The sequence below is a fragment of the Microplitis demolitor genome, chromosome 2 (assembly GCF_026212275.2).
Source record: "Microplitis demolitor isolate Queensland-Clemson2020A chromosome 2, iyMicDemo2.1a, whole genome shotgun sequence".
NCBI classification, from domain to species: Eukaryota; Metazoa; Arthropoda; class Insecta; order Hymenoptera; family Braconidae; genus Microplitis; species Microplitis demolitor.
Genome location: NC_068546.1, coordinates 2,912,655 through 2,938,977, shown reverse-complemented (window position 1 = coordinate 2,938,977; position 26,323 = coordinate 2,912,655). Strand labels below are relative to the sequence as shown.

General features: G+C 32.0%; 1 long non-coding RNA gene across 1 annotated transcript in view; it reads left to right on the top strand.

The window, feature by feature from the left end:
* Positions 1-26,323, top strand: part of LOC128669015 (uncharacterized) — an 88,537-nt gene that overhangs the window by 47,667 nt on the left and 14,547 nt on the right. The window contains exon 4 of the long non-coding RNA XR_008404570.1: positions 22,268-22,667. This is a non-coding gene — a long non-coding RNA (uncharacterized LOC128669015). The remainder of the gene's footprint in view (positions 1-22,267; positions 22,668-26,323) is intronic.

The following is a 26,323-nucleotide window of genomic DNA, read 5'->3' as shown; positions in this document are numbered from 1 at the left end:
TGCCTCTAGCAGTTTTCTCGGTCTACTTCTCGCTTGTCTTCGCACGTCGTCGAGACGCCTACTTTACACAAAGAAAAAGTGTCCTTATGATACAGTACCTTAGTACTTGGGCTTCATATTTTTCTCCTTATCAGTACGTTTCTTCATGAAGATAAAAAAAACGAGTAAATAAAAAAAATAATAAATAAAAGAAAAAACAGAAAAACAAGGGAGAAAAAAGAAAGAAAAACCTAATGCCTTTGAATAAAATTATTGGAGCTGCAGGGACGCTACCGCGAGAGGGCAGGATAGTAGAACATACAAAAGAATTGAAGTGTAAAGGGGAGGGGGATGGGAAATTGTGAAATGCGACAGAATATCTGCAGGCAATGTCGCACGGGACATGCTGAAACACACATTTATAAAACGGAAACGAACGGTTCATACACGCTATACGCATTCTCACTATATATATAAATATATATATTGTACATATACACATATAAATGAGAATCCTCTAGTGAATACGCAAATTCGTAGTGTCACGAGCGCTTGGTATGATTCAGGATTATATTATTAATATATAATCCCATCCTGCATTTCCGGGAATATTATTTATCTTGAATGCGTTATATTTATTAATTTAAATAAATTTTCATTAAATTTATGTACATTTTATTTTTAAATATCTTAAAATATATATTGTTATTATCTATGGTGAAACTTGATTAATTACAATTTAGCCAATCGATAGTCAGTTGCGATGTAATAAATTGAAAGGAATATATTCCATTGCATCACGATAGTAAATAAAATAGATTAATAATAGATTGATAAGCATTTTAAATATCAGCCTGTAAAATTTTCGAACCACACGGTCAGATTCCTATGTTGACATAGTCAAATTTTCAGTCTGAACATGGGAAAATATATTATGTAACATAGAAATTGTTCCTATGTTAGCACAGTAATTTTTACTCTGTTGATTCAGTAATTTTTTCTATATCAACATAGAAATTATTCCTTTTGTGACATAGGAAAAATTACTGTGCTATTATAGGAACAATTCCTATGCTGGCGTAGGAATTTATTCTATGTGGACACAGTAAATTTTACTATTATAAGGAACGTTCCTATGTAACATAGTATTTTATCCTAAATTTATATACGAAATTTCTCTATGTTGATATAGAAAAAATTACTGTGTCAATTTTGTAAAAATTACTGTGCTAACATAGAAACAATTTCTCTGGTGAGACAGTAATTTTTACTATTATAGGAAAAGTTCCTATATAACATAGTAATTTTTCCTATAAGCCCATAGGAAGTTTCCCTGACATAGAAAAAAATTACTGTGTCAACATAGTAAAAATTACTGTGCCAATATAGATGTAATTTCTCTTTTGAGACAGTAATTTTTACTATTACAGGAAAAGTTCCTATATAACATAGTATTTTTTCCTATATGTCCATAGGAAATTTCCTTGACATAGACAAAATTACTGTGCCAATATAGATGTTATTTTTCGTTGGAGACAGTAATTTTTACTATTATAGGAAAAGTTTCTAAATAATATAGTTTTTTTCCTATATTTCCATAGGGAATTTCCCTATGCTGACATAGAAAAAATTATTGTGTGAACACAGTAATTTTTACTATTACAGAAAAAGTTACTATTTATAATAGTTTTTTCCTATATTTCTGTAGGGAATTTTCCTATATTTCCATGAGAATTTTCCGATGTTGGCATAGTAATAGTTACCATGCCAATATAGGAAAACTAACTGTTTATTTTTCTTCGCATACTTCACCTTTATTTTCTGTAAATTTAATTCATGATTTTGCGTTCAATCGTTTGAATTTTTTTTACAGAAAATTATAATTCCAAAAGCCAGGTAATTTTTTTTCTTATTAAAATCACAAAACATCAAAAATCATAACGTTAACATAAATTAAAAATAATTTCTAAAATAAACTGCAGCAAATAAAATTAAAAATATAATCAGACATGCAAAAGCACAAAAAAAAAACTAATCTTCTTTATCTCTTTGTAAAATAATTTTTTGTGCAAATCGCACTAAATGAGTTTGGAAAAATTTTAACTCAACACAATTCATAGCTGAGAATATTTTAATTGAATTTAAAGCCGGATATACTTTCCATTGGGAATAAAATCTCGTGTCTTTCACTACTTCATCCTTTTTAATTTTTTTCTCCCTTCACCTTCCTCTCCCCCTCCCCTGAATTTTTTCTCTTTTCATCCTCCCTCGCCGTCAGCAGCAATTTCCTTTTTTTTTTTTTTCCTTTCGTTTCCATTTTCTTCCCTTCTCTAAACTTTTTTTCATCCTTTTTTCCGCCTTCCCGCTGCCTCCCGCTCATTATTCACGTATGCCTTAATGTTCACAAGGACAAAGAGAGAACCGAGTGACTGAGAAAAAACTTTAAGAAAAAAAAACTATTCTATAACATCAAGCATTATGGAAGCAATGAAAGTCACGTCATAACGTAATACATCTAGTTTATGAGTATGTTTTAATAACTGTACGTAACTCGGTACGTTCAGTGCATTGGTATGCGAGCGATCTCTTGAGATAAATATGCGTACTAGTTGCGTGGGTGCTACGTATTTAAATTGACCGAGATCTCATGCATACTACATTAAGCGCACACACACAATACACAGCACACATCACACATATTTCATAGCATAGCCTGCCAAGAATTGCGCAATCTCCGGCTACAGCAATACGAGAGCTTATAATTTCTAACTAAGAGCATCTGGAATTTAAAACTCTTGCTCATAAACTGCCAACTCTTAATAAATATTTAAATAAAACTTATTGAAATAAACAGGAATACTTGAATATATTTTTTTTCTACTTAATTAATAACACAACTTCATTAAATGCCATTCCTTATATATTTTTTAATCAAGGATCTGTTATTAAATTAGTTTGTCGAGTTATGAAAAATCCGCTTGATGAAATCGTTGAAATTTTATTTTTAAAAGACCTTGAAATTATACAAGTACTTAAAGAATTGTTGAGTATTTTTGACGTAATAAATTTGAATAGAAATTACTATGCAGACAGCAATGTAGGGACAGTATGGAATTATGGTTAAAATTGTAAATAATGGATAAATTTTTTATATACCCGTGAAACATAACTTATATATGGGTATATATTCAAATTTACCATATCTGATCCATATGTGTTCATATTCACTCATATTTGAAGGACAGCCATATATACTCTGTATATATTCCTTATATGATCAATGTATACTTTCTATATGTCGATGTGTGAAAATTGGCAATATCTGATTCATATATGTTCATATATGATCCTTATATGCTTTATATGTTCGTATATGAAAGGTGACCATATTAGCTCCACATATGTTCATATATGCCCATATATAAAAATTTATCATACATAGTCATATATGATCAATATATAAAGAATGGTCATATCTGCTCTATATATGTCCATATACGATTCTTATATGTCCATATATGGTCCTTATATGCTCATATATAAAAAGTAAACATATTATCTCTATATATATTTCTATGTTTTTTACATATGCCCAAATATGAAAACTGTCCATATATGTTTATATATGTGCCATATATGAAGAATGGCAATATCTGCTCCATATATATTCATATATGATCGTTACATAATCCATACATACTTTATATATGCCTATATTTAAGAATTAACCATATCTGATCCATACATGTTCATATATGATTATTATATGTTTTATATGTCCATATATGATCCTTAGAAGTCCATCTATTACAAGTGACCATATTAGCTCCATATATGTTCATATATGCTTTATATATGCCCATATATAAAAATTTACCATACATAGTCATATATGATCAATATATAAAGAATGGTCATATCTACTCTATATATGTCCATATACGATTCTTATATGTCCATATATGGTCCTTATATGCCCATATATAAAAAGTAACCATAATATCTCCATATATATTCCTATGTTTTTTACATATGCCCAAATATGAAAACTGTCCATATATGTTTATATATGTGCCATATATGAAGAATGGCCATATCTGATCCATACATGTTCATATATGACTATTATATGTTTTATATGTCCATATATGATCCTTAGAAGTCCATCTATTACAAGTGACCATATTAGCTCCATATATGTTCATATATGCTTTATATATGCCCATATATAAAAATTTACCATACATAGTCATATATGATCAATATATAAAGAATGGTCATATCTACTCTATATATATTCATATATGATCTTTACATGATTCACATATACTTTAATATGTACCTATATAAAAATCGACTATATCCGCTCTATATATACATATAGTCCACATGTCCATATATGATTTATATATGTTTTATACATTAATAATTTTTATTTATGTTCCATATACGGGCATATATGATTCATTTTTATGGAAAACACGAGATCGAAGGAAAATCCTTTCACTCTACTCTCCCCTAAATTTAATAAAATTTACGATGTGCGCAACAATTTTAATAAAATGCATTAAAAAATTTTTCATCAGAAATTCTTACCAACTATGCAGTAAAATTGATTTTACTAAATCAGAATATTTTAGTCAGTTTATACTTTATTAAATATCTAAAAAATTTGAATTAATGACAAAATATATTTGAAAGTATATTTAAAAGATAGTGTAGAGATATTTTCTATACATCAAAACATCACTTGATTGCTTCTTTCTAACCTATTAGTACTAGAAAAAAAATTTTTTTTTTATCTCAAAAATGGTTCTCATATTGTTTCAGCTGGTACATAAAATTTTCGGTACTTTTCACTGCAAAATTATCTGAGAATTTTCCAAATCGATGAGTTCTCATGGAAATTAACCGCGTTAATCAACCTTTAGATCCGATTGTTTTTAAATGAATTGATCACTTTACTCTTCGACAATTACTATTAAGAAAAAAAAAAAAAAAGATAATTTCTGAGCACCAAGAGTTTGATACGATTTAAATCTCAAATGATTATGAGCAATGTAAAAGCGGGGGAAGTTAACTAACGGGTTTTCATAAAGATTGTAGGACGAAGAGGAGAAAGTATAATCTAAGTGAAGGCGGTTTATAGTAATGATAATTATAATAATCATAATAATAATAAGACTGATAATGCTCGAAGAGTTTCAACTAAAGTTATAAGTAAAGTGGATGTAATGTAGAGCCTCGTCATCAAACTGTCATTAGATTATTATTACGATGTTGGAATACTTGAGAGATTACTTTAATATGGTATAGATATCACTTGAGCTCATTCCTTATTCACAAAAGTGAAGTATAAATTCATATGGAATTCAACTTTTATGTATATATATATATATATATATATATATATATATATATATATTTAGTAGGATCTTTATTGGTATTCGTAAAGCGCGCAAAAGGTGTGTTTAATGGTGCGTCATGTGTTTTAGGTATGAAATCCTTCATTCAATTCTCTCTTGTCTTTCTTACTCAATCGGTGGTTTTGCTGCTCGGGAATCCCCATTTTTGTAACTTTTTTATTACCTCATCCCGCGTTACTTTTTCCTTACTCTTAACTTTTTTTTCTTTACTTAGCTCAATAAAGATTTCGCGAGAAAATATATATTCAGAATAGTGCTGCTCGAATTTTAAAACTTGTCATAAAATTGAACAGTGCTTACATCTATAAATGGCATTATTATATTGCATACAATATACATTGTTCAATTTTATTGCTTTTTTTATGGCTTTAAATCCCTTTTGCTTTTATTAAGTATTACTGGCTAAAGTGCACAGTTATTTTAGTATAAAAAATTATTTGAGCGTTACTTGGTTCATATAAGAACACAAATTTTTTTATCTTCAAATTATGAAAATATAGTAGTTTACATTTGAATTGAAATAACTGGTAGACTATTGAGAATACGTAAAAATTTGAAGAGTCTGTTTTTATAGGAAATTTAATCATCTACAAAAAAGGTTTACAAATTTTTTTTGTCAACTCAATAGTTTAATGGTAATTTCAATTTAAAACATAGCATTCGAAATTAGGATATTATTCGAAAATTTTTTAGTCGAAGTTCATCCTACGATAATTCGTAAATTATTGACTGTACGTAAAAATTTATAAGAGTCTTTTTTGTACTACAATAAATTCTTTACAAAAAAGGTATCTGCCTTTGTTGCCACTTCAATAGTTTAGACAGAAGTTTACTTTGAACAAATTCAACATATTGAAAGAAACTATTTAATCAAAGAAATAAATACAACCTTCAACAAAAAAAAATATATAACCAAAATTCCAAAGAGGCAATTCACCTCTTCCTATTCTATTTCAAAGAAAAAGTATCTACTTCACACTTATATGAAACATCTATGAAAAATGGCGCAAGCGAAAAGATTCAAGGGGCATGTCTGGCAGTCTAACAAAACGAGATTGGAAGCAGAGAAACGATAAAGACCCAGCATAGTGTCGATCTTGGCTCCAAGTACCGTTCCCTTGATCTTCTTCACAGCATCACAGCCCGCCACCCAACCAGCCATCCAACAATCTAGCCCTATACTGAGCTACACCACTATACGATCTACACATCGACTCGCTCCACTGTAGCCTCCGCTGGGATTACCAGCCACTCGAGACTATTTTTCTCTTCCTCATTCATCTATTCTTTAGCTTGTACTTCTGCTCGATCTCACTCATTTGATTCCCAACACCCAGAACAAGACCAACAAAAAATAAAATAAGTCAGAGTCTTTGTATCGAGTGGTGAGGTTAACAAAAAGCCCCGTTTAGCGTACATCTATTAATCCTCGATCCTTGTACGAAAAAAGTTGTTTGAATTTGTAAAAGCAGTACAGAGCCTAAAGTTATACTCGCCGTACAATGCAACTCTTTATTCATTTTTTCTTTTTTATTCAAAACAAAAGACTACTCTTGTGGCTACTTAACTAAATGCTTGGCAAATAACCAGCATTTCCACTCCAGCCAGAAAAACCAGAATCAAAAAGAATGAACGCGAGAAGAGGAACTAGTGGTTAAAGTACTACCAATATAGCGAGCTAGTTAGCTATATACCCACCACATAACCTAGTAAACTTAGCAAGTTCATAAACTTACCGGGACGACCAGAAAACTGCGGATTATTTTTAGCCGCTTACGGTTTTCCGAGTTTCCTATTTACAGTATTAACAAACGTTGATATATTGGCACTGTTACGACGCTTTGCAACCCAAATCGTAAATATAAGTAGGAAACACGTTCTTAGTACCCGGAAGTACCCTCATTGGTTGCCAAACTCGGTTCACTTGTTTTAAAACCAGATTGGAAGACGTGCTGGCCACTAGATAGGAACCGCTTCCAGCGTTACTTGGTCGGTTTATCGGAAGCCAGCCAAGAGGAAACTGTGGCTACGACTTTGGTAGAGTTGATAATCCGTTGAAACTAATAATTAAATCAACAGTTGCAGCAATCGACATTAACACTCTGGTTGAGCTTCCGAAGTGTTTGATCAAGCCCTTTTGAGAGCCAAGTGATAAATGGAACGTAAAGCTGGAGTGTGAGCATGAGCATGAGAATGATGATGATGCTGCTGAAAAAAGTGGATGGTTATATGAATTTTTATTGAAAGCACTTGAAAAAAGTACCTGGAGCTATATGTGACTCACGAGTCGCGAGCTACAAAGAGGGTGAGTGTTAAAGGGGCGGAGACGGGAAATGGCAACATCGTTCTATATTTGAATTTCCATCGCCAGAGGCGCAAGGACCACTGCACGAAACTAGATTTTACAACACTGCGACCCGAGTGCCCGATCAAATATCTTCCTAAGTGGCTCGTGCTACAAAAATGTTTGCGTCGAAATAGATCATCTCTGGGTAAATGGAGTTTTTAGTTGGATGTCTGGGTCCAAAAATTTGATCTGATTTTAGTGTAACTGAACAGCACTTGGACTAGTTGATCTGTTTTTGATCAGTTGGTTTAAAAACAATTTTCCAAAATTTTGAATTATTGGAAAACGGGGTTCAGAAGATTGGTACGAATTTATGAGCTGTCGTACAGATAAAAGACTCGATCAACCTTTTTAATAAAATTTAATTGATGGGGCTAATTTAGAACTTTCGGACACAGTAAATATTCCGGGTGGAAAAATTTGATCTGATTTTAGTGTAACTGGACTGCATTTGGACCAATTGGTCTGTATTTGAACTAGTTGATCTGTTTTTGATCTTTTGTAAAAATTTCAAGCTGTTTTTGATCTGTTGTTTTAAAAAACGATCGCGTTACGGGAAGACAGAACTAGATTAATTCTGGAACTTGGGAAATTTTAGTTCTGAAAATTTGCAAGGACAAAACTAGACTAAATCATGGACTTGTAACATTTTTATTTATGGACAATATTTATAAAAAATATTCAAAGTTCTAGAATTGATTATGTTTTGATTACCATTTACTTAGTGTCTTTTGTTTAAAAATGTCGGTAGTTAATGACAGTTTGACAACTTTATTTCTTAGTTGTCTTGACTGAATATTTATAATATTGGATAAAAGTAATAAAATTACTCTTGAAATGTCAAGAAATTTTTCTTATTCACTGGATAAAATTGAAAAATATTTTGGCATTAGAAACCATCAAAATTCTTGTGACATCTTATTACGAACGCGCATTAGCATGTTTCGAATATCAAGAAAATTAAAATAAATTTATAAATCTAGATTATTATTATTGTTATTTATATTTATAAAAAGTCATATGTTTGATCTAAAGGCGATTAAAAGTAGACTAAAAATTATAGTAAAAAAAAAGTCTGTTTTCGTCCTAAAAACGAATGAACACAAACTAATAATTATAACAAAAACGTCAGTTTTTAATCTAAAAGCGATTAAAAACAGTCTAAATATAATACGAACACCAATCTGATATTGGCCTGGATAGGGAATAGCACGGACACAAATCGATGAAATTTCCATATAAAATAGATAAGATTCAAAAACCTAAATTAAATAATAAATATTTGAATTTATCATTTATTTTGAAACAGATCTAATTTTCCAACCCGAGTGTGCCAGCGAAAATGAAGTACTTTATAGTTCGGTGACTGGGGAACTAAAAATTGATAGTTGTTTTGGAGAAAGACAAGTGAATAGACATCCTGATAACCCATTTCAAGTTATATCTTATTAAGATTAGTGATATTTTTAGCTAAAGTTGTGAATTGGAGATGAATAAATCTTATTGGACATTTTGCGAAATCGCTGAATGCGGAATACAATTCTTCCTTATCTGAAGAGGATGAAAAGACTACGAGAATAAGAAGAAGTAGAGTAAAAAGTTGTTGTTGTAGAAGTAGACACCCTCGAGCTTTTAAATTTTTCGAGAACGGGGTGAGATAATCGCTACCGAACAATAAGTTTCAGGGTGCGGCCATCTTTGCAAAGTGCTGTCACGGAAAAGAGAAAAAAGAATAAGGAAATGACGTCGAAATAGTCTAAGACTCTGACAGATATTAGATATGAGATATCTAAATGTGAATAGCACTTTCGTCGAAAAAGTTATTTGTTGCGAGCATCATTTCAGTTGGTTTTTTTTCACCCATCTAGGAAAATTATCAGTCAAAATTGTAATTTATCCCATGATTGATGATAACCGCAATGGATGGTCTTGAATGGTGGTGGGAAAAAAGACCAGCTAACGCAATCAGATAGCCGAGTCGATCAATCATCTGTCTTGATGAAAAAAAAAAGTGTGAAAGCTTCCGTCGATTGTGTAGAAAGCTAGTCGGAGCTAAGGTAAAACTAACATCCGGTTCTAATGTACTTCCGGGTGATGAAAGGATAGCCATCAAATCTCCTGGACATTATTGTCCAGTATGGATTCTCACAATGTCAACGTTAACAGCAATAAACTACAATCGAGACTAGACAACGTCCACAAAACAACAACCAGAACCGGCATCGCACTTTACTCGCAAACCAGGAGGATTGACTTTTGCAGTAGTGATACCGCAAACCTTCCGGTGGGATATGTGAGGATTCTCATGCGAGGGAACCATTCTCGAACCATGAAACTCGTCCCCTGGGCTCGATTAAGATGTTTCCTCTTTTCTCACTAAACCTCCAATCGGGATTGGCACTTTTTGGTTCAACGATAACCGAAATGGTGACAGCCGAGATAAAAGTCCATGGAGAATGGAAAATGTCGGATTTTCTGTTAGATGATACTCCACTAGTGGCTTCAACGATGCAGAAAACTGTCTTGTACCTTTGGTTCTTTTCCATTATTCTGTTCTCTCCTTCAGTTCATGCTTCCGGTAACAAAAAAATAAACAAAGTATAAAAACAATCCAGACAACACATTTTCAGTGTCCAGAGAGTTTTCTTATAACAAAACGAGCTACTTCTGGAGCGGTAACAATTTCAGCCACAGTCAAACATTCCAAACGTGTCCCACAGAACTTTCGGTACTTTTTTTTTCATCCAACAACGTCGCTTCCAGAGAAACTAATACCAGCCAACTGCTTCTATATAAGGAGAGTGGGTTTGTGTCGAGGGGTTGCACAAAGTGAAGGGACGAGGACACGACCCGAGGCCAGAGAGCTACAGAATGAGTGGGTGACTGGATATATATATGTATATATACATTTATATCCATAGAGATATATACAGAGAAAAGTCTACGAGTAGTGTAAAGCTCTGCTCAGTCATGCTGTACGTGTCTCCCTGCAGCCACCCCACAGGCCTGCCTAGTCTTCGTGACCGATAAAAAGCCTCGATTCCCACGAGCCCTGGAGCAGCCTCACTGGTACTCTTATTCTCTTCCTACGCTTCAGCCCCTCACTAGACTACTGCTGATGCCCAGCGATGAAAACCTCTCGGCGCCAGAAAAACCACCTACAGAATTAGGACACTCTAGAGATTTTTCATGACGCTCTTTTACTCCACAACTCTAGACTTTTCATACAGTTTCTAGTTATTTTTTTTTTACTTTTACTCCTCACTATCTTTCTTCTTTTTCACTCCCCTCTTTCTCCATTACCTTTTTTTCATTTCTCGCTCGTTGGTTTTGTGCCAGATGTGAGGCCACTTTTATTCTAATTTCAGGAAGCCGCTCGTTATTCGGATATTCCCTTTTAGATCGTGACACCGCTATCATCATTATTATTTGTTTCATTTTTTTATATTTTTTACGTATCATATATATTCGGAAGAGGAAAAATAAAATTTAAAACCTCTGTATTTTTTATGAATTTTTATACATCTGTATTTATATATACATATGACCAATTAATTTTTCACTTGTCAAAGTAACCGCTGACGCAAAATGTTTTCCTTTTTGCAGTATAATTTTTCAACCTCTATATACATTTTAAAAATAAAAATAAAAATGAGAAAAAAAATGTCCAGAATCGTTTTTCCCTATTCGACTGAACACGTCAGCTCTTCTATATACACATACACGCTTTTACATACATTTACATATATATCTACGTTTTCATGTTATATTTTCACTGGTGCGAGTATTATTTTCATTACTTTTTTTGCTTTACACACACCAACAGAAATGAATCTATATAAGAGTATATCTGTATATGAGTGTGTGGGTGTCCCCAGTTAGATTCCCATGAGCTTCCTAGTGTACGTCGATACTTGAAACACTGGCACAAAATCGCACCAGGGAATTTGTCCGCTGGATCCGACACGCTGCTCCTCTTCTCTGCCACGTTTTTTATTTTTATTTCGCCCCAAACAATTACATCGAATTCACCTCGATCCTGCCCTCGGAAACGAAACGAGTCGAGCGTGTAGAGTTTTTTTGCATACCATCATTCTACAGCAGTTGTGTGATGTTTCCAAAGAACGCCTCTATCCTAGCATTGACACTAATAGCTGATTTTTTGTCCTCATTCAATCCCGGTATTCTCGTCCTGTTTTAAACCATAAACTGGATGAACAATTTCAACCAAACTAATTCCTTGCTTAAGCATTCATAAAACATTGCTGTAACATGCATTAGTAGTTAAATTGTTAGATCATTAAATCCGTCGAGAGCAAAAGCTACCAAATGATAGTAGCTGTGAGTTGTAAGTTAGTGAACTGATGTGCAGCCTTGTGTGATTGACGAGTTTTGCGTATTTTGCTACGTTGAAAGAGCACCAGTTGGCAGCATTGCTTTATTGCTAATTCAAATCCCGAGTTTATGTGCGCTAAATTGCACAAACTTTGGCTGGACGTGAGCATCGATCCGCTTGGCATATTCCCATCAGAATGACAAACAAGGACACGAGATGGGATGGGATGAGATGAGACGAGACGAAACGAAACGAAACGAGATGAGAGTCGGACGTATAGTAGCTCGGAGGCATCCTAGACGAAGGATCCTCATCTTGGAAAACCACCACGAGCATAGTAGACTAAACTATCCTTATCCTTTTACGACATGCTCGTTGGCACGATGGGTTACGATCCTGATCGTATTAAAACTCGGTCTCTATGGAAGAGACACCCGCCTTGCAGCATAGGAACCGCTACTTTGCCACCCACAAACACACCCATTCAATGCATTATGCGTCTTCGAAGTGTCATACCCTCGGTAACCTGGTCTATTCGGGTGGTGATATCCCTGGAAAACTACTCCAGTTTATGTCTGTCTTATGACCCACTTTAAAATCCCCCAAGTGCCAAAGCTTTGAATCATTGCTGACTAATCTATTATTATTCCGCTCGTAAAATACACATTTCATTTTTTATTTTAAAATAACTCGTACCTAAAACTTGAGCTGCTTAATATAGAAACAGAGCTTTCTAATCATGATGTGTATTTAATGGTCCATAGGCATTAACTCCTGGCAATTTAATAATGTCTTAAGGAATTTTCAAGATAACTTTGCGTGTTCCATTTCCCAGTTTCTTTCTTTTCCTATTCGCATTTTTTTTATTGTTGGCTTTTCAAATAAAAAAAAGTGTTTTTAATATCCAGATGAAAGTCTCGAGGAAATAAAGATGATAAGAAAAGCAAGCGTGGTCGGAATAATCGATGCATGAAGACGGAAACTACGCAAAGCCAAGGTTTTCTGCTCTCAGCAGCATCAGCGTTTGATGCTTAAAGTCATCTCACGTGCACACAGTGGGTAGGACTCGAGTACTCATACCAGTAGCACATCCTACACCCCAACTTCTCAGTACTTATAATATACATAAATGTGTTTTGCCTCGTTTATGCTTGCTATCATAGCACACAGACATATGGATAATATCTTAGCAGATACTAACGTGAGAAAATCCAGACGAGTATACTGTAAGATCAGCCAGAAGTAGAGAGTTGGCCTACTCCGTATTTGCTTCCATCATCGCAGAACTGGTTGGATGCTTTCGGATTGGCTTCCTCTTTAAACTTCTTCTTCTTCTTCTTCTTTTTTCTTCCTCTTGATCTTACTACCACAGTTATAGTGATAGTTATAAAGTATAAAATATGTGCTCGAATGTTGGATTTGGTATGAGGACAAAGAACTCCAGACTGGGATACATAAAAGAAGAAGCTGGCATCATAAAATCTTTATTTCTTAAGCTGAGGTTATCTTGGATCTAGACACAAGTTGGGCTAAAAATTCAGCTGATAGCAAAAGCTGATGCTCTTGGCCCGATGCTCGCCAGATTCCACCAACGTGAGCAAGATCCTCGTGATGATCACCCAGTCTACTTTGCTGCTTTTTATTATTTCTCTTTTATTTCTTTCTCGCTCAGTCCCATCGTCTCTTTGGATAATTCTCTTTGTCGTCACATTGTCTCGCTAGCTTGTACTCGTTCTCGAAAAGTTTAGTCGCTTGTCGACGAGTGGGCTTACAGAGAACGAGAAGCGACTGAAATAAAGAAATTCTCTGTACTGTACCAGGATGACAGTGTACTGTTGGGTCAGCCCTCAAGGGATCACTGGACTCGAGCGAGCTATAGTCTGCAATTAAAATAATTTCGTTGCCTCAACGAATTTCACTCTTCACTCAGTTTCTCTACCTCTCTTTTCTGGGCTGACTTGCTAGCTGGATCCCCGGGTCTGCTGCTAACGGTTTAACTTCCAGTCGCGGTTTCCCTTTTTCCGCTATTTCAAACAGCAATCAACCGACTCATCCTTTCGTCAACCTCTTTTGTGGATCCCCGAGAATTCTCCCGCCTTTTGTTAATAAATTATCATTTATATATTTTTTATTGTTATTTCCTTTATAAATATAATTGTTTTCTCGTTCGCTTCCAAGTTGATTTCATTAAAGAATTTTACTGCAATGGTTTAATATCAAATTATCACTCGTTCGTTGTACCCATGCCCTAATCAGAATCCGAAATGACCAGAACCTAATTTCGATTTCTACAAAACCTTTCCATTGCAAGAGACAATGGCATTATCAGCGCAATATGAATGGAATGCATTCAAAATCTGTTCAGTTATCAACACGAAAGTGTATTGTAGGTTGATAATATCAAATGTATATTTAATCAATAGTACCTTCATTTCGACAATCAACTAATCAACCAAAAATCGTGCAGGATTCCCATAAAGTACCATTTGAATAGTCCATTGCTATTAATTACTTCCAGCTTGTCACTTTATTTAGTATGTATCATAATGCCGGTTATCGAGTTTAATCAATGTGGCTTTATAGTACAGGAGAGCCCCTTTTAGAACTGGTGGCTTCAACAAAATGAAATAAATCCAATCCAAATCCATTCAATATTTTTTATATTTTTTTTCACTTTTTTTTTACGTTATTTCTGTTTCATACAATTCTCTGGGCAGTATATAGCTGATGCTATTTTATTTTAAACATTTTTTTTGTCTCTGGATGCTCAATCTTCTATGTAGCAGCCCCCAATCGGTTGAATCCAGTCCCTAGTATTATTTTCCTCGACAATTTCAATTCGTGCTACACCATTGCCCGCTTCCTCTCAATGACAAAGCCATCCAAAAGCTCGTGATGAAAACGGAAACGCCCGAAATAAAACGGCTTGTATATCTATATAATAAATAGATGTCTACAAAATAAAAATATTAATAAAAATAAAAAAGCAACAAAACAAAATAAAAAATGTACACGTACATATAATGCTTTTTTTTATCAATAGTGGACCAAAGTGTTGGCAAGATAACACGGAAAAACAAATGCTTAACATATATTCGACTGGCATTTTTATCTAACAAAAGACTCTATTCTACTGTTTTTATCATTATTATTATTTTTATTATCTCTCTATTCGGTTGGACCGCTATCGATACTCTAACCTTTGATGACCTCCAAGCGGATGAATTCCCAAAAGCCTAGACGCTTGCGGCGGTTAAATATCTCACGGTCCTTTGAGTTGCATCAAAAGAACACGGGTCAGCTTTGGCTACTCTTAAACGAGGTAAACACTGTGAGGTAGTGTTGCTTTATATCTAGTCGATGAGCATCAAGGCATTAAAGCACAACCTGGACCGTTGTTGGCCATATATATTTAAGCTTCAAGCAACTTTTATGTAATACAAAGAACATTTTCCCTTCTACCCTCCAACAATTTTGGCCAGAAGCTAAATCCTAAATCTTTTAAGATTTAACTTTCAAGCTGCACGTGTAGGACTTTAAGCTATTGTTGATTCGTTGCATAGATTTACTGCACCAATTGGTTGATATTAGCAGCACAACTTAAATCTATGATTACAAAGTAAGTTTGCAATTTCGCTAAAGAATTGGACTAGATCTGTGTTGAAACAACCCCGTGGACACATATCAGTAAGCCCCATCTTGGTCTTGGTTGGTTGTGTCCGATTAATCGGAGGTGACTTCTATGCTACACTATCGCTAAACGAAAATATTTTGCTAAATCAATGCGTTGCATTAGGTCACAGTATTGCCAGACATCGTGATGTAACAGGACAGATACACTAATTGCGCTCATCTTCCAAACTGCAATTCATGAGCGATCGTTTTCGTTCAGTACAGTGGAACTCTCAATCATCTATAACCATAGCTTCAGCGCTGTCAGGTTTTAAGAGGCTTTGTCTGCTTAGAGATTCCGATTAAGAACAATAGATATCGATTGTTTTCCGGTTGAAATTAATCGGATTCAACGAGAAAATGGTCGAAGTTCTATTGTTCTATATAAGATTCAATAGACATTCTTAACTAGGATTAATAGCCAGATATTGAATTTGGAACTGATTATACTTGGACAGACGTAACCATATCTGCTAGAATGTTTTCCTGATAATTGTTCAGGTTTTTTGATATATGTTGAGATTTGGGCATGTATGAAAAAATCTGATCAATTGTCAGGAAAAAATTTTTGTTATATTTTGCACATCTCAAATGAGAAGCATCAAGATGTACTTTACTATCGAATAGCCACTGTTTCGCAAAATGCTCGCATAAAGTAATTCCAATAACTCGAAGGATTAGTTGATTGTGTACTTATTGATGTTTTTCGGAAACTTTAGTCTGATTAATGCGATGGTCGATTGTTCTATTAAATGTAATTGCTTATAATTAAAAAACAATTCAGTTAAAAAGTTTGTTATGATGATCAGGCCTTGTAGAATGTATGTCTGTAAGTCGCCTGGGTTGAAGCTGAACAATGGATTAACCTAATTCTTGTTGTTGAAATTGTCATTCAACCTCGAGATGAACCCTATTGAATATTAGCTACCAACCCTTTTCCATTTAAAAGATATCAATAAAAATCGATGAATTTTCTGAGATCTCGCTCTGTTTTCTATACGTCATACTATCTATATTACTCGTCTATGTATGACTAGCGCCCCCTATAAAAGAATCTGAACTATTTTTTAAAAATTAATTTTGTTTTAGAGGTTAGCTTCTATATTACAACATGATCATTTCCCTGTTTAAAAATATCGATTGAAAAGAATTAAAAATAATGAAGTTCGAATTCTTTTCAATAATTTCAATTCTTTTGTTTGTATATATAGATATACAGTTTGCATGGAATGATCGCTTCTCAATTCTTTTCAATCAGTATTTGTAACCAGGGTTGAGTTATGCACTTTTGGACTTTCTAAATATTTTTGAAATTGCTGTTTTATACTATCATATATTAGTACTACATATTTTTGATGAAAGCTACATTCCACTCTGTATACTTTTGTTGTCTTATGACCGTTAGAGAAAATGAATCCTACGATCAAATAAATTACTTATTTATTTGATGTATAACAGAAAAGTTGCTATCGAAAATCCCATTATTCAATTGATCTCAATAAACTCCGAATAAATTAAATTAATTCAATTGATAGAACGGGACCTAAACAGTATTCTCAATGTTACCCAATTAATGAAATTAATTTTTGCTTGTTCGATTCACTCCAGCGTATCCAGTATATGTAACGTATTAAACAGTGACTTTGGCAGAATAGAAACGCAAACGGTTAACAAGCGTGCAAGCAAAACAGTTTAACCGAACGGACGTCACGTGCCAGTGTTTACACAAGACCGGTCTTTGTGTCAGGATTGAAGGACTGGCCACAGCAAGAGTTAGATTTACAGCCTATGAGCGGGGGCGATTCAAATATAACTACAGCCGTCTAAAAGAAGGACAAACGACAAACGAGTAGCGTAAAATCAATGACACAATCATGTGTGTTGATGATGTGAGTGGTCATAAGCATTCTGTCGTATTGTTTATCTTAATTTAATATTTTGTTTAGTAAAATAAGTAAATAAATGGGTGCTATGCATAAATCAAGTAGTCAGATGTCAAACAATGTTCAGGTATAACCTCATTTTTTTTCTTTAGACTTAATAGATGACACTAGATAGCAGCGACATCAGTGACACTAGAGACGCTAGAGACATATCAAACTCATACTTGCACAAATTTATATTAACATGCATACTACGACTAGTAATCTATGGCTACGACTACTATTACACTAGTATAGTGTAGATCGCATCTCTAAACATGAGAGAATCACTAGGGACTATTGATTCCCGTGCTCGCTGACACGCGTGGGGACTGACAAAGGACGTGCTTTGGACGCGTGTCGCTTTGTTCCACTTTAACCCTCGAACGCGCCCAAAGTACGTTCAACCTGACTCGACAACCAAATATATAACTACACCCAGACATATATGTATGTGTGTACATGTATATATATTTATGTATGTGTGTGTATATGTACGTAGTCATCGTATAGTATTATTTCCTAACCGCAAAAATCCAAGCTCTGACACATCCGCTTGTTTGTTAAATTAAAAAAGAGGTAAAATAAAAATATAATAAAATAAAAACAGACGCCCAGAATCTGTCGGAAACATGTTATATGTCACGACAAACCACACCTTGATTTAAAAATTCATTTAATTGTGCGAAATATGTCATTTTTAATTATATTATATAATGAAAATTTTTGGAAATTTTTTATTGTTTAATGGTTTTTTACTTACGGGGGGTAAAAATATTATTTTATGGTGTATTTTGAATCATGGGTTGATTTTTTTCTATTGAATGATTATAATTGATTCATGACAATAATTGTTTGAAAAAGGCGTAATCTAGCCGTATAGAAAATGAAAAGTAAATTTTTGGCTCTGATTAAAAATAAATTTGAATATAGTTGTGGGAAAAAAATTTTTCAAAATCGTTAGTTGAAGAAATTAAATAATGCAATAAGATGCGTTTTACAGAAAGTGTGCTGTCACTTCTGGTTTGAAAATTATTTGGAAATATTTCAATTAAAAATTGTGTATGAAAAATTTCCAACACCCACTACTTTTAAATTTATTGAGTAATTTTGCTTATCTTCGAACTGAAGGCGGGTTATATCATGTATGAATACATACGTAGGAAGACTGGTTTCGTGAATAAGCATTATTCAATTTTTACCTCCATAATTTAGATTTTAATCATAATTACATGAAGAAGATATTTCATTATTATTTGATTGACTACTTTTACAACTTTAATTAAAATTTTTTCACATGCCTTAATATGAAAAATCGAAAAAAAGATTGATTTTATGGGCTGACTCGAAAATTTCGCCGTATTTTCAAATTCGAAAAATTCTAAGAAAGCTAGTATTTGTCAATTTTTAAGCTTGAAACTCAAAAACAATATTTTCAGATCAAAAAAAGTAATTCTTCTCGTATAATTTTTCGTAAACTAATTAACCGATTTTGCGACTATTTGGCCGCGTGGTTTACAAGTAATGCGACGGATCCAAAAAGCATTTTTTTCAATTTTGAATTTTTGAATAATAAAAATTTTTTCGCTGATCGACTTTAAAGTCTAATTAGCCCTGTCTTCAAAGACTTTTACGTTGCTGCAAAGTAGAGTCAAAATGAGACAGTGAAAATTTTGTAATTCAAAGTTAAAATCGTAGCACTAATTTCGAAAAGTGGAACTTTGGATGAAGCTGAAGCTAGCGGCCACGCAAAAAATTGCGGACCGCTACTTATTACGGCGGCTAGCTTCAGCTTCATGTAAGATTGGCATTCAAAATTATTGAATATATTCTCTATTTGCTAGTAATTTTCATTAATTAATAAGTGCGTACACTTGAACATCCATTCCATAACAGTCAAAAGAACTTCTTAAGACCTTAAAATGTTATATTCTATTATAAATTCGATTTTCGAATTTCGGACCGAAATAGTAATTTCCGTTTTTCCTTTTGAAAATCTGCAATTTTCACAGAAGATAGTTAACAAATATGAGGGTGAATTCTCTGCTTAAACTTTCATCTACTGACTCAATTATCGAAATTAGACTTTCAAGGCATTGTTATTTTTAGACATTCTATGAAATAAGACGTAGTATGAAAAAATTTTCTGAAAAATGCATCTTAAAACTCTTCACAAAAAATTCTATAATGACAATAAAAAAATTCGATTTTTTGATCCGACCCATTTCACCCCATAATCGTAAATTTTGTAATTGACACCTTCTGTGTCATATGTTAATGTTATGAATTCAATTAAGAGTGAATTACATCGAAAAAATATATATAACACGTGCACACATTAATGCAAATTTTAATGTATGTAAGTAATGTAATCCATAAAAAAATGTCTTGTAATAAAATAAGAGACTATAAGAAGAATATGGTAAGAAAGATGTGAGGCACGCGAACGACCGGTTTCCGGTAACGCCTCCTACGGGCATGATGTTTTAATTAACAAGATATTTTACCTCTTAAAACTTATTTTTATACATCCAGCAATTAATTTATATCGATCATTACTTAAGACTGTTTAAAAAGTTAAATTTTGTTAATAATTTGAGTTAAGTTATATCATAAATATTAAAATATTATTGCTATCGCCTTCAAAAAGTAACTTTTTTTTAATATCCGAGTCTTTGTATACTTTGAATACTTTATTTCTATATGACGCAATAAAACCGTTACTTCAAAGAACCCTACAGTGTGTATTTGAGTTTCTTTGTTCCGACTACATATAACACACTGGACTTATGTTTCAAACTTTTATTATTTTTTTTTCTTTACACGTGTCATTTATAATGAAAATTGATTGTTAAAGTTATGATAAAATACTTTTCTCTAAGAAATAAATAACTTTGTTGAGTAATTTGACTTTTATTTTCTTCTTACAAGTTTCAATGACATCTATTGACACTTTTAAATAAATTATTGTTTAGTAAACTCTTTGCCGTAAAATAGATTGCGAAAATGGGAATAAAATATTTTAAATGTTGTTAATATTTATTTGTTTGAGAGAAAATGAGCTTTTCAGGATACGCGATTAATTTAAAAATTTATTTGTGCAGTAAGATGGAATGTAAAATTTGAAAAATTAATAAAATGCATTTCTAAAACTATTAATTATAGAAATGAATTTATGATTTAAATCTATGAGCACTTTGTTAATATTTTACAAAATTATTTTATGCCGTAAGATGGATGCCGAAAGTGGAGAATATATGATACTTGTATCGAACACGTGTTTTTATTTAAGGAAGGAAGATGCTTTTTTTATTGTAAGCCAAAAAATGTTTTATTCAGAAAAATATAATTCGGCGCCGTAAGATGGATAGGAAATATGACGTGAAATTTCGTAGTTTTCAACCTCAGTTACTCTCAAGTAAAGAAGAAATCTTAGGGTTGAATAACATTTTGAAATTTAGGAAATTAGTAATTACTTGCCGTAAGATGGAGCTTCAATTATTGTGTTAATGATTTATTAATTCCAAAAAAAAGTAATTCTACATTAAGATATTCTATAAAAAAATGAAAGTAAAGTTGATTCGTTGCGTTTCTTAATATTTTGCTGTAAGATGGACGATGTAGAAAGTATCACATAACCGTTTATCACAAAAAAATATATTTGTTCAATAAATAGTTTCTTTTCGATGAAAACTTGTAATTTCTAAGCTTCAGCATTATGCGTCGCCGTAAGATGGAATAATTTAGGTGAATAGGGCCGAGCTATTCAACAGATTTTTCAATATACCGTCAATTAAGTAAAATTAATCTCAGAGTTCAAAAATTAGTTTACAAATAAAGTTTAAATAATTTATACATTGCCGTAAGATGGAATATAAAAGTACGAAAAACATTCTTGAGACTTTTTTTCGAAAAAAAATATTCTCTTATAATATCTAATACCGGAAGACCTTAACGTTGTTGAAAATTCACCAAACAAATTATTTGCGCCGTAAGATGGAATGAACAGTTTAAAAGGCGTAAATTGAGGTTAATTTGCCGTAAAATGGGCCGACAAACCCTTGATAATAAAATGAAAATTAATTCTAATATAAAAGATGCGTGAATTTTAAAATGGGACGCTACTGAAACGTAAAATGATTTCAAGAAAAATATATATTTGAAAAATATGTAGTGAGCAAATCTTGTAGTTATTATTATATAATAGAGTGGACTAAAGTAAAGTAATAGATAGCAAAGTTAGACAAAGGGAGATATGTACATACATTGAAACTGGGGTTAGAGATCAACTGGAACCAATTTCAGCAATGCTGAGCATTTAAATTGAGTCTATGACGTAACCTCCGACCGCTCGAGGGCGCTTCATTCTACACTCGGAATCTTTTTAAAAAAATACAGCTTTACTTTCTCAGGAGTTTTCAGTAAGTTTTCACTTTTGTAAAGCATTAAACATAAACTTTAAATATTATGTTCTTTTAAATAAAAATAAACTCTCGGTTCCAATGTCCTGTAGCTTGTAATTGAAATAAAAAAAAGTCTAAAGAGTACTGTGTCATTTAATCGAGAATTTCTGTTGTTTTTACAGATCAGAGTTTAAGCCCGAAGAGAAAAGTCGACTTAGAGGCAGAAAAAGAGGATGAGGATGAGAATGAGAAATAAGGAGAGAAAGAGAAAGAGAACTAGGAAGAGGTAAAGGCAGAGTTAGAGGTTGAGGTTGGAGAAGATGAAACTAAAGAAAAGAGAGCTCTGAGTATAGCACGAAGTAAAGCCAGTGGTACAACGATCCCGGGGTCATGCTCCGGTCACTGACATCCGCCTTGGCCACCACTCTCTTCTCTAAGACATACAACCAAGCTAACTTTGCCCTGCGACAGCAGGCTAAGTCTCCCGAGGCCTGACCACTCTCTGCCCTTTCGTCGTACTCGTTCTGGTATTATGCCCGTTCATGAGTTGCTGTAATCAGGAAACTATGCTCTATAAATATGGTTTGTATTGTAAATGTCTTATGAAACCTTTGTTCATACATTTCATTTTACATTTATTTTTTTTTAAATAGAACTTTTATTATTTAGGGATACTGAGCATCCTTGCGCTTTAATAAATAATAGAATAATGCTGCAAATGTCATGTTATAGGACTGGGAATAGTCATAAAGTATTATTTTGAGTAAAAATATTCATTTTAAAATCGCTTTTTTATAGGAGAGCATTATTGAGATGTATAATAAGAGCACTCGTTATTGAACGTGCTTCAATGTTTTTATTATTTTTTACGTTCAATAATTATTTTTAATGTCGGTATAATTTATTAAGGACCCGTACGTGAATATTTAATCATGATTGCAAAGTGTAATGATAAGAATATCTGATTCCAAGATGACGAAGACTCGAAACTTTCTCTAAGATTTTGACTCCGGAAGAAATAAAACATGATGGTCTTTATTTATTTATTTTTTTTATTACAAGTACCGTAATTAACTATTTTTATTAATATCTGAAGATATAACTCGTTACCATGTTGATGATTATTTAAATATTCGTTAAATATTTATATTTTTAAAATAAACAAAAAAGTCAAAAAGATTAAAATTAGGGCAAAATAACTAGGCCACTAGGAGTTGTTTTATTTTTTACTGTTAATTTTTTATAGATTATTACTGTATTAAATATGTTAATACACGTAAATATGTATCGATAAGGTCGTAAAAAAGGATTAAGTTATTAAATTTGATTGATCTAATGGTTAGTTAGGAAAAAAATAGTTGCTGTTAATAACTGGTGCGCTTAAAAGCTTTGTCAGTCCCTATCACCGACCGGCTATTCAAACATCAACTTACCTAGCCTCGATATTTAAAATAAACTCTAAACTACCTATTTAAACCCTTAAACATAAAATAATAACTTTTGTTAAATAATTTTCACCGAGTCAACCCTTAAATATTTATATCCATATGTTTATTAGTTTCTTCAGCTATTTAAAATATTAAATATTTATTTTAAAAATGATATATTTTATAATTTATAAATTTAACCAGGTATCAGTTATTAGCACATGTTGGTAATCGGGCCATCGTCTCAATGATTAGTACATCGAAACAATCTTCTTAAAAGCATACAGGAGAGAGAGGGACAAAACGGAGTATCCTTTAAATTTTATAAAGAATTTTTTTCAAAATCACTTTTGTAAATATAATTGAGTATTATTTTGAATTTTTTTTTGAGTTTTCGAAAAATTTTGTATTGTAAAAAAATAGTATGAAATCAATTTGATTTTTTTACTTAACAATTTACACTAAAAGAACTCCAGTGTCAAATTACTTGAGATGTATTTCAATAATCAACTTTAAAATATTTACAATTTTTTTAATTTTGAAATTTAATTACCTTTTAATAATTTTTTAATCTAGTACTTTAAGCAATATATAATTGCTTTTTTAAAAATATCTTCTTTGGAATTAAAACTCCTTAAATCTTTTACTTTGAAGTTAACCATAAATAGTGATTAACAAATAAAAAATTACCAATTTAAAGTAGGCAGTTAAACTTTTTCAAAAATCGAAAGTGTCAGTCGAAAAATGTTGATGACTTTTGTTTTATCATAAAAACTATTAAAATTTTTTTTTCTTCCTTTGCATCCAATAATTATGTGAAATTTAATTTTTCTTTATGTAAATTACTCACAAGAAAATTTAATTTTATCAAATTTATTTAGTATCCAGAATTTTTTTTTCACCTTTTTTAGGTCCCCATTTTGCCGCAAAAAATGAAGTTTTTTTGTTAACAGCAGCTGAAAATTTTTTCTATTTTGAATACCCTAAAAAAAAGATTTAACGTATTTGAGTCCTTGAAAACTTACTAATTCCCTAAGTACCCCCCCCCCTCCTTCTATTATCAATCCTAACTAAATAGTAACATCTTATATATTTATTACAATCCAAACTTAGTAAATTATTGCTATCACTACAAAACTTATTCTTAATATTTATTTGCAAACTCTGGATGATAATTGTCATTACCACTTAGATTTGTACCTAGATCTCCATTAACTTGATAAAATATTACAAGTTTACAAACTACATAATACATATATATATATATATATATATATATATATATATATATATATATATATGTATACGCATCCAGTAAAATTCAATATTTAGTTATAGATTCAGTTTCGGTTTAATCGAATTACATGTCAGTTAATACTGATACCCAAGTTTGTTGTTACTAGTTGTACTTAGATCTCAATTGGCTGTTTACTAATGTAATTTAAAACTATATATTAATTTATTATATCATCAACTATAACATTATTAACATCTAAATTATTAAACTGTGGAGTCTGCGAGTTTGTAAGTCTCTGAGTCTGAGTCTGTAATCAGTAGGAGTAATATATATTTATATATATACATATGTATATATGTATACATTTATGCATACAATTGATTGACAACAAGGTAATTTAAATGTAAAAGGCTGTAGTACAAATTACTGTGCAGGTTTTTGTTGAAAACGAGCTAATGTAAGAAGAGTAAGAATGAGAATGAGAATAAAAACACTGAATACTGAGCATATAGCCCGTACTCAAAGAATAATACGTATAAAAAGTAATATAAAGAGTATAAAAAATAAAAAATACCTTGAGAAGATCCGCCTCTCAAGATTTTCCCACCGTTTGTCTCAAGTCAAGACGCGGGATAATCCGCGTTGGCGTAACGACTTTACTGTTGAATTGAGAGCAAAAGCTAGCTTTGAAAATCTAACAAAAAAAGATGATGATGATCACCATTACCGTCATCATTATTATTATTATTATTATTATTATTATTATTATTATTATTATTATTATTATTATTATTATTATTATTATTATTATTATTATTATTATTATTATTATTATTATTATTATTATTATTATTATTATTATTATTATTATTGACAATTGAGCTGCCCGCGGAAAAAGATTTTAAATTTTCATGACGCGAAATTGCTCGCATGCTGTTGAATTTTTGATACAAATCGATAATTCATTTTTTTGTTTGATAAAAAAAGCTTTAGACTCGATTTGAAATGAAAAAAAAGGAAGTATTTTAACTGGATTGAAACGAATGAAAAAAACAATCGAATTAAATTCAGATTGACTTTTTAATATTTTCGCAGTTGACAATAAATGTCGCGTATGATTAGATTTTTAATTCATTTACCGAATTTTTTTCTAATTAAAGTACAGTCTAGATTAGTGGTTTTATTTTTTTTTAAAATCCTATTTCTTTTTTTTTTTAGCCGAAAAAAAAAAAAAAAAAAAAAAAAAAAAAAAAAAAAAAAAAAACGGTGATTCGGATTCGAACCGCGAACTTTTTGTTTTATGCTTTACTAACTGGCTTGACAATTAACAATTTTAATTTATTGTAAAGCGGCATACAAGATATGCTGTCAAAAATCGGGAGTGAATATGGATTTTATTTAAATCGATCTTTTCAACAAAAATTTGATTAATTACTTGTAATTAAGCAAATTACTTAAATATTTTGACAGTTTTAATATAACCTCTAATAATTTCATAACCACCTCTGTCTATATGTATGCTTTTTTTTTTCATGGTGCGCTGGTGTTGACAGTTTTTAAAATGATCACTAACG